Genomic DNA, 10006 nt, shown 5'->3' with positions numbered 1-10006 from the left:
GGCACGAAGGACCACATCCCATCGTACGCTGAAAAACATACCACTTACTGCCAAAAGACGTGTTAGGAGACACTGCTGCATGGGGAAAGCGTGTACGAGAAATAAGTCTGTTAAAAAATCAGGAAAAGAAAGCAAACCATCCTACAAGGCACAGCCTTGCCCATCTTACTCTGTTCAAACATTGCCCATTCTAGGGCTCATCTCCCAAATGAGTGCCATGAGTGCCGTGGAACAGATATTAGCTGGTGCTCACATCCAAGAGAAGGATTTAAATTCAGTAACTTGTCTGCTAGTAAAGAGCACAGACGACTACTCATTTCAAGACTTCCACGTGTATATATAAACCAGACAAAGACCGCCTGAGGGAGTCGGAAGCAGTAGAAAGCCTTTTCCAGGCTTAAAGAACTGTGGAGCATATAGAAAACTCCCATTCATCCTTTGTTTTCTATCTACTGTACTTCTACCGGTTATCCCAAAGGCTGGGGGGCATGGGAGTGTGTGCAGGGCCTGGAGAGGAACTTGAGTTTAGTGCTGCTTTCTAAAATATTTCAGTAGGGTTCTGGAGTGTCTGACCCCTGGAGCCACCTCTAGGTCCCCACGGAAGGGGTGCTGCCATAGTCTTATGCTTTTTTTGCCCAGGTGGCATGTGTGAAACATACGGCCAGTTTTAGAGCAATTTGTACTAAGGATTTCTTGACTGAAGACTCTCAAAGAATTTGCAGAATTTCCTCTCCATTTTTTTATGGTCTAAGCGTGGGTATTTCTCTTGTCTGGCTCAGTTCTTTGCTAAAAGCCTGTCTGAAGACTTTAGTAAAAGAAATAAAAATAATGTAAAAATAAACATTGCCATGAAAGAGTAGGGAGGGAAAATCTTGCCTTCTCCATTCTCAGACATATAAAGCATAGGTACAACAGCAGAATTTGAGGAAAAATACTTACTTATGTAAGTTCTTCACCTCTGTAAGTTTTTATTGTCTTGTCCTGCAAGAGACAGTTATTTTATGTCACCCTTACCGACTGCTCTAAAGTCTCTGAGAGAGTTTAATCTAGTTTTGGGGTGAGAAGGGCATAGCCAGTGTGAGGAGATGCAGCATCTGACATCGCTTGTCCCGAGCGCTGCCGCAAGCGCTGCGTGTATGAGAGGGAAAATGCAACGTCTGTGTAAACCTATGCTGGTGTTCCTGGGCGGGGGAGATTTAGAGCCAGAGGTTATCAGGATTTGAACACACTGATTTTCAGGTTGGTATTTACTGCTATTAATGTGTAGCGATGGAAGCACTCGCCTTTTGACTGTTTTGTAACCTGCACGGGTTTGACAGGACTTGCCTTGCCTGTAGCCTTGTAGAAGACTGGAAGCTTCCTTGGAAGCATGGGTTTGGTTTTGGCATCCAAAAGCGTAATTAGAGCTTCTCCTGCACGTATCTGGCCTAGAGAGATCACATAATGCAATCCCCCACCCCGCAACCCCCAAGACTATACACGCTTAGTTTTTACGGCAGTGCCCAGTGCGCAGTACTAAGCCCCTGTGCCATCTCTGCCCCGTCCCTAGCTCGGGCTCTCCCTTGCAGACCACGAGGTGCCAGCAGGAACCCGCTAGCAGGATTTTTTGCGCTTTCCTGTTGCTTCCCCTTGCGAGAGTCAAGCTGGAAGGCTGGCGGTGGCGCCGGTGGGGCCGAGCAGCCTCCCGGGCCGCGCAGCACCGCGCCCGGAGCTCGCTCCCGCCCGCCCGAAGGGCTGCGGCGGCGCGTGCTGCCTTTTAAAAAAAGTTTGTAGGTGCCCGAGGGCGAGTTTCGCGCGTGAGCGGCGGGGGGCTGGCGGGGGGCTGGCGGGGGGCTGGCGGGGGGCTGGCGGGGGGGCCCCGCTCCGCGTCCGCGGGGGCCGGGCCGGGGCGGGGCGGGGGGGGAAGGGGCGTCGCCATCTGTTGTTAATTCCCCGATCATTGGATTAGTAACCCGCGGTGATGAGATCAGCGGGATCGGCTTTCGCGAGGGGGCACGGCGCTCGCCGCGCTCCCCAGCTGCGCTGGCTCTCGCATGAGGCGGCGGCGGCGGGCGGCCCGGGGGGAGGGCAGCGCGCACAAAGCCCGGTAGTCGCCGCAGGCCGCCTCCCGCCTCACCGCCGCCCCCGAACGCCGGGCGGGGCTCCCGGGCGGCCCGGCCCAGCCGAACGGAACGGAGCCGAGCCGAGTCGAGCAGGGCAGAGCGGGGCTGCGCCGCCCCGAGCCCCGGAGCCGCCCGCAGCCCCCCGGGCTCGGCGCCCTCCTCGGTGCCGGGCCGCGGCGCCTCCCGGCTCCCCCGACCCCGGCCCCTTCCCGCCGCCTCCCCGCGGCAGCGGCTCGCCCCGGCGCGGCGGCAGTTGCTGGAAGTCGGCGGCAGGGATCAGTCTCTCTCCCGGGGCGAGCACCGTGTGAAGGCGATACTGCCGCAAGTCACGGCGACTGGGGGGGTTTGAGTTTGTTTACTCGTGATTGGCGTCTCTTCCTCTGGATTCTCTTTCTGCTGGCATAACGGATCGATAGAGGTGCTTTGATGGGTTTTTAGGGTAAGTTTGCCACGGATGGGTTCTTCTGTTCGTGGGAATTCTGCGTTTTGCTGCACAGCGTATGGAGAAGAGGGGTTTTTGGTTTTGGTTTTTTACACGGTGCTGTTTTTCAAGCTGGTGTTTAAAGAAATACACTTCTGAACCGTTTTCTGTTTTATAATGAAACGGTTTACAGTAGAAATTAGTTTCCTGAGCTATAAAAGAGAATTATTTCTAGATGTTAGAGATTTACATTTCTTATAAACTGAGTTTATTTGACTTTGCGCTGGTGAAAGCAAAACCTCTCGCCTGATGATTGTCACAAGCTAATATTTTACAGTGGTTACTTGGTGCTTTTCAGGCAGTAAAAGCCAGACCTCAGTTCAACTGTTCAGACAGATCTGAAATACTAAACTATCTTCGCAGCAAGGATAAGAGGCAAGCTGAAGCCTTTGTCAAGTCAAGCCTGAATTTGTACAAGAGCCTTGGGTTTCAACAAAGAAAGGTATTGACTGAATTTGCCCTCACGTTACTTCTAAAAACTCCCAGCCGGGCGGTTGAGTTTGCCTTCGCTGGTAGGTAGCTATTTCTTGCAGAGGGACCAAGGGCTGGGGAGCTGGACGCTGCCCTCGCAGTCCCATTCATCCCTGAAGAGAGGGCTCCGGAGTAAGGGCAGCAAAGGAAGTTGATGTGGCAGCGTCCATGCTGGCAGCAAATAATTTTCATTTCTTTGTGTCTAAGGCTTAGAGTGTAGACTGCTACAGCGGGGAAAGCGTCCTATATAGAGAGGTGGCCAGCTACTACTTCAGTTGCTGGTTTGATGTTGGCTACAGCCCTTTGGTGGTTAAGTCCTACCTGGTATTTTCACAGTGCTCTCTGTTTGCCCTCGGTGATAGAAGCAATCCCTGATAAGATATCTCCACATTGCGAAAGAGCGTATCCTCCAGGGAAAAAACAGCCCAAAGAGTTACTCTTGATGCTTGTGGCTGAAACGGGCCTGGCTTGTGCAGCATATCTCAAAGGATCCTACATTTTTAATGTTCTTTCTGTAACTAATGCAGCTCCTCAGAGATGTGAATATCAAATTACCGTTTGATTATTTGGTGCTGCTGACAGAGTAATGCCAGATACAGTACGTTCTCTTAACAGCAAGCGGAAGTTTTATAACTGGCCTTGGTAACGGAAGTCTGGTTTTCTTGGTAGCTGATATGCCTCAGTGTCTTGCTGCAGACTCTGGATGTCCTTGGATGACCATCCTGTGCCTCAGTGTCCCTGCCAGCGCTGAAGGGAGGCCCGGTACTTCCCTGGTACTTCCCTGCGTCACAAGGATGGTAAAACTTCACAGCTCTGTGCCTTGCTGAGGCCCTCGTGTGGGTGTTGCTCTGGAGGTACTTACTGGCACAGTTAGGCTTGGAGAGCCCTGTGTTCGCACTGATACCATCCTACCAACGTGCTCTCCAGAATTCTGTTTGTCTTTGCAAATGTTACTTCAGCCAGCTTTGAAACACCAGGTTACCTGTTCAACAGGCTTTGGGGCTTCGGAGTAATAAATCAGTGCCGCCTTTTTGCAAGGAGCTTTTCAGAGTTGTGAGATTTTGGGAGTTTTTCATGGAAGCATAAAAACCCCCTAGTGAAATAATCAAATATCTTGCTTCTTGAAAGAACAGAACTTCTGATCTTTGGTTTGACCAATTTAGTCATCTTTACAACTCACGTTTGTGCAGCATAGGAATTTCTGAACGATGGGCCATCTCTCCTGTGACTTAACAAGCAGCAGCTCATTAACTTGTCAGGCTTCATTGTTGCTGTGTAAACTTCTGTAATGGCTTTTCCATGTACCAAGAAAAATCGAGCAAGCTATTTTTGTCTCATTTTCCTTCACAATCACTGTTTGCCCCCCTTCTATGTATAGGTCACCGTCCCCTTTTTGTGGGAAGGAAAATAATTTTCACAGTGGAACTCGATGCCATGTTGCAGGACTCCGTGTGATGGTTACTTTGAGTTGGCTTTTTTAGTTCGGACAGCTGGAGACTTTTCCTTTGAGGATTTGTTTTGCCTACGCATTTCGGGCGTAGTGACCGCGATCGAGAAGGAAAGCAGAGCACGGTTTTCTGAGATGTTAATTGTTAAAAATACTTGGTTGAAGTCATTAGCAACATCATGTTAGATACTCAGCTGTCCTATCCTCATAATTCTTGGCCAAGAAGAGGAGGGTAGAAAGAGGGATGCCTTTACCAGATTCAAGTTCTGTAAGCCGTGCTGCATTTTGGCTGTCCTCTGTCTTTAGCCTGCTTGGCTGCTCACTACTGCTGCACTGACATCCTTTACTCGATTGTTTTTGTGCTGGGCAACATCACTTCAGTGCAAATTTGAGGCTTTCAGAGTGCTTCCAGGCGTGGTAAATCCCAGCTTGAATAATGGTAACGCAGAGTGGTCCTGATACTCATTTCCATTTCCTCCCTTAGTTAGTGAGGATAAATGCACTCCTCTTTTTAATACAATATCTGTGTAAAGGAAATCTAGACATATTTTTTTTAGCAGGTTTCCCAAGATAGAGGTTTGATGTAAGTGTTGCTGGACTTCATAATCCTGGCCTAAGGCCAAGGCAAGACTGATGGTAGAGAGGAGTGGAGGCTGGTATCGTGGGGGGTGCCTACCTTCCTGACACCATCCAGGAAGCAAACCTGGGCTCGTGGCTTGAGTGGTGAAGAGCTCCATGCTGGCAAAACTGTTTAAATGGATGCAGCTAACTTAGTGTGGTCTCGCTGAGCAAGGTTAATACAGTATGCAGCTTGGGGCTAGTGGAGATGTAGGCCACCCATGTTGTCCTGGGGACTTAAAGTATTTAGTAAGCCAGTATAGATCCATTTTCTGTGATGAAAGCAATGCTTAAGGCTGCCCATTGAACAGTTAACCAATTTTTTAAAGTCAAAACTCAGTGTAGGGTTGCTATATGTAGATAAATATTTGCTAATAATTCTGGAAGTTAGTGTTGTTGGACTTAATGTTTGAAAATAAACATGTGCTGTGGATTGAAACTTGTCAGACCAGATAGCCACCTCGCCCACATGTATTTTTCATGGGATTGTGTACATGGTAGTGAATCTGCGTCACTCCCTGCAGCACACACATCCTTCAGGGATGGCTTTAAGCTGTCTTTGTAACGTGCAATTCAGACAGCTGGAAACTCTGCTAGCTGATGTATGGTTGTGCTGTAGGACAAGATGTTAATGCATCATGCGCTTCCTGGAAGAGTAGTTTGTCTTTAGACTTCTTTAACTTTGCTCAACTTATGCTCAGGTCATTTGCAGGGGTTGGTTGGTTGGGGCATTTTGCTTATTTGCTTTTTGCTTTGAAAAGGTCCGTGTGGATCACTAACGTGGTTGGTAGGCCATATCCTACAAGTATACTAGAGTGTGCCACTCCAAAAGGGCTGAATCCAGAGTTTACTGATAACAAACAATTGTTGTCCTTTGAGAAAGTTATTTTGTTACACTGTCCAAGCTAGTGTTGCTTGAAGACATCTGTGTACTTGACCTGTGCCCTCTCCAGGGCAAAAGTATGGGTGGGTGCAGTCTGAATCCCGCTTTAAGGTGATGTCCGGTATGATGTCAGGAAGTGCCTTTGCTTTGCCTCAGCTGCTTGTACTGCTTTACAGCTCACAGTCCTTTAGATTGTATAGTGATAGAATTGGATTGGGGTTTTTTTTGTGTGTGTGTGTTTAGAAAGCTGACAGAAGCTGACCTATCAAGGAAAGATCCTTGCCCTGAAGAGATTTCATTTTAAAGCAAAGCTTAAAGAAAACAGAGCCCCAGTAGCCTTGGTGGCAGCATGGAAAAATGCATCAAAGAGGAGAGCAAGAAAACGTGGCTAATGTTTTGGGAGCAGTGCTGTGTAAGAGAGAGCAGTGCTCGCGGGATGCCACAACTTCGAGCTAAGAACTGCAGTTGCAATTTGACTGGCAATATTTGATTAAAGCCTGATGGCTATGTTTTGGCTACCTCTGCTCTATTCAAGATTAGGCCTGTCCATCAGGAGCGCTGGGTAGTGCTCATTACTTTCCTTCCTTTGGCTCCTTTTCCACCAAAAATGGAGTAGTGACAGGTACTAGCCTATTTAAATTTTTGTGTGTGTGTATATTTATTTTTTTGGGGGGGGTGTCTTTTTTTAAATGGATGTCGTCTTTGCCTCAGAGGCCAATGCAGTGCAGCTGCTAACTTGTGTAGCAATTGAAATGCAGAAATTTAACACAATTTGCTGTGTTTCGGCCACAGCAAAGAAACACTTGAGGGAGCGTTTGTATCTATTTTCTTACTTAGTAAGAGGTGAGGTGCCTAGGCTAAACATGGGTGCCCAGCTGTGACCTAAATCTGTTCATACTGAAGTCACTTGAACTCGGACCAATGCTGAGCAGTATTTTGTGTAGTTTTTTTGCTTTTCTGCTTATTTTGTGTATCTTTGGGTTGAACATCATGGTGTAATCCTGCTCATGACTGGTGTCAGATGACAAGTTTTATTGTGTTGCACTGCAGAGCATGAGTGACTTAGCAACTTTATCTTTAAGGATTTGTCAGAGGCTGAAGTGACAAGTAAGCTTTGTTGTGCAGCACGAAGCGCAGCAGTGTATGAAATCCATCTTTGAGCTGATTGCAAACTAATTCTTTCACAGCCATACAGCAGACTCTTTAGTTGGGTTTGCTTTCTTGATTTAAATATGCGGATCTCCAAAAGCTCATGCTAATACTGCCTTTCTCATTTTACCCTATTGCCAAAGTCTGGTGTGCACTTGTCTTCTATTAGACTGGATTGTCCCTTTCTATGTTAACGTTTCCCAAAGAAGATCTTGCAACGGGATTTAGAGAGAGGGAAAAGATTACCCATGTTTACCCTGTCTTGTCAGAAGAATGAGGACTTCCTTCCTGCAAAAAGAGGTAGGTGCCCTGGGACCTAACCAGGGTCCAAACTGCAGTAGCTCTGTCTCCCAAAACCTCCCCTTGGTGGGTAGCTCTTGAGCTTCCTGCGGGTGGGCTAGACAGCCTGGAACTCCTCTCTCTCCAGGCTGCGGTAAGGACTGCTGACTTGCACTTTCCTATTGTATTTCTTCGGTAGTTTTTCTGCTTGGTACCTGAATATAGCAAAGCTCTACGTGAGGGGGGGGAAAGCGAGGCTGGTACCTAGAGGCCATTCAAGCTCCTTCTACACCTAGCAGCAGCAGCTACCTCGTGTGACTTCCAGTTTTTCTTGTGATTAGACTGCTATGTTCAGTAGTCTAAGCAATGCTGTTTCCATTTGGTTTTTGTTTTTTTAAATTTAGTAGCCTTTGTTAAAAATGGTGTTTCTTGAATATTTAAAAATCAGCATGTTCAGAATTGCCCTTTCAAGGGACCGTTAATCATGCGAGAGCACTTGTATAGCTTTAGGTGTGGAAAAAGGTGGGATTTTTCAAAACTGCTGAAAGGTTTAGGTGCTCAATTGTCATTTACTTTTAACTGCTTCTCCTCCATCTCTTCTTCAATGAATGTAAAAACAAATTGCCTCCAGTGGAAGGATACATTTTTTTCATTGGATATTGGAGGTCATCATTTTAAAAGAAAGCCTTGTTGCACAAAGTGTTTACGTCAGTGGTACATTACATACTGAGAATGTGCCGTCCACAGAAATCCCTAAGTGGTGATTGTAGGCATAGTCATGATCTATATGTTTGCTTTTTTGTTTTTCTTTAAGAATATTCTGAAAAATAGTTTTATTAGGGAAGGACGAAAATCACTTGGAAAAAGTTGGCTGTTGTTGTCTTTGAACACTGAACTAATTCCCCAAAATATTGAGCTTACTTCCTAATTAAAGAAACTATTTTATGATAGAAGCCACACAAAGTTAAATAATAAATGCACAATGTTTTCAACGAGGACTGTATTACTTCACAGCTGAGAAAATGCTGTGACAGTCAAACCTATGTATAGCCAAGGAAATAGTTAGATTAATTGTTGGGTAATGGGAATTTTGAATTTGGAGCTTTAACTATTTTTTAAGTTACTAGCTAAATTATAAAAGGTTTCTTTTTTTGAGAATTACTTTAAGGGTAGCTTGGACATACAGAATAATGTGAGGGCCAGTACTGATACTTTTGAAACTTTGTTTTCCAAGTTAAATATTTTAGACTCCATTTCCAGAATAAGCTCTACTATGTTCTTGTCATGTGCTTTTGGCAGCAGAAGCATTGTAGTGTTTTGAAGTGAATGGTCGCTTTAAAATTAAGTTAAAAAATGGATTTGTTCGTACTAGTATACCTTGCTCAGTGATGTCTTTATGTATAATTTTGTAGTGTATCCTGTAATTGGCTTCATTTATGTGAATTGTTGGCTCAAGTTAAAAATGATCCCAAAATTCAGTGTAGCCAATCTGGGGGTTTAAGAGTTAAAATTGAAACCTGGTCTTTATGGCATTGTTTGTGTTGTATTATTTACTTTTCTGGCTGAGACACTTAGTTGAGGTTAATAAAGCCCATTAAAATTAAAATTTAACTACTCCATTTGTTCAGTTATCTTAAAAGTTTATCCTTATTTAACCTGTAAAAAGATGTACTTGTAGATATTTTTTCAGATTTGTGTAACATATTTGCATGGGGAATTGAGTATCTGTTGCCTGTGGTTTATCACTAGTCTACTTGGACTTAAACTGAGGATCTCAGTGTGTGATACTAGCAGATGCTGAACTTTTTCAAGGCCCTGGGAATATTTTGGAGCTCCAGCTAGTTCACTTGGGCAGGGCCGTTATTTTAGCCTTTGCATAGGAAAGAAGCAGCAGCAGTACACCCTTCGGGCATGTGTTAAACATGAGACGCTTGATAAATTAAATTTTGAGCTTTGATGGTTTCATCCCATGCTTTAGTGAAGTCCCTGTCTGTGGAGCACAGCAGCTAGGTGGTTATTTTGGGGGTGTGACTCCGCAAGGAAGTTTAGGTGCATTATGTCATCTTGCTTTCATAAATTATGATGCAGCGTAAAGAAGCCAAATTACTATTTTCCCCGTTGTTGTTGAAAACTGTTGTCAAGCATGTCAGAGATGACAGAAGTTCTTTGAATGGAAGATGACACATCAAAGTGTGTAACAGACTGCAAACATTGCCATCCTGACTTCATTTTGACTGCGTTGCTCCATGCTAGTATTACACCTGGTTTGTGCCAGCAATTGACTGTGTCCCTGCATTTCAGTGTTGTCAGTCTCTGATGCTGTTAATGTCTGGGTAATACTTACTGTGATATTCTCACTTCTAATTCAAAGTGTACTGATCATTCACTAAATATTTATATAGTCCTTTGGTTTTGATGTTGCAAGATAAAAAGGCTGTGTTTTCTATCATCTTTTGTATTCAAAGGCAAATAAGGTGTTGAGGCTGCTGATTATTTAAAATGATTAAAACATAAAATAAAGAAGTGCCTTTGTACTTTGGTCAGTGCTGACGTAACTGTTTCCAGTAGTCTAGAAA

The 10006-nt window shown here is 45.3% G+C and overlaps 1 protein-coding gene across 1 annotated transcript in view; it reads left to right on the top strand.

Moving 5' to 3' along the window:
- Nucleotides 1-1974: 1974 nt before the first annotated feature.
- SPSB4 (splA/ryanodine receptor domain and SOCS box containing 4) overlaps nt 1975-10006 on the top strand; it is a 93556-nt gene continuing 85524 nt past the window's right edge. Inside the window, exon 1 of the mRNA XM_052804754.1 lies at nt 1975-2541. The gene's annotated coding sequence lies outside the window, so the exon portion shown is untranslated. The remainder of the gene's footprint in view (nt 2542-10006) is intronic.

Source organism: Harpia harpyja, chromosome 12 (assembly GCF_026419915.1).
Source record: "Harpia harpyja isolate bHarHar1 chromosome 12, bHarHar1 primary haplotype, whole genome shotgun sequence".
In the NCBI taxonomy this organism is placed as follows: domain Eukaryota; kingdom Metazoa; phylum Chordata; class Aves; order Accipitriformes; family Accipitridae; genus Harpia; species Harpia harpyja.
The sequence above is the reverse complement of the archived record's forward strand: the minus strand, read 5'-3'. Positions and strand labels throughout refer to the sequence as shown.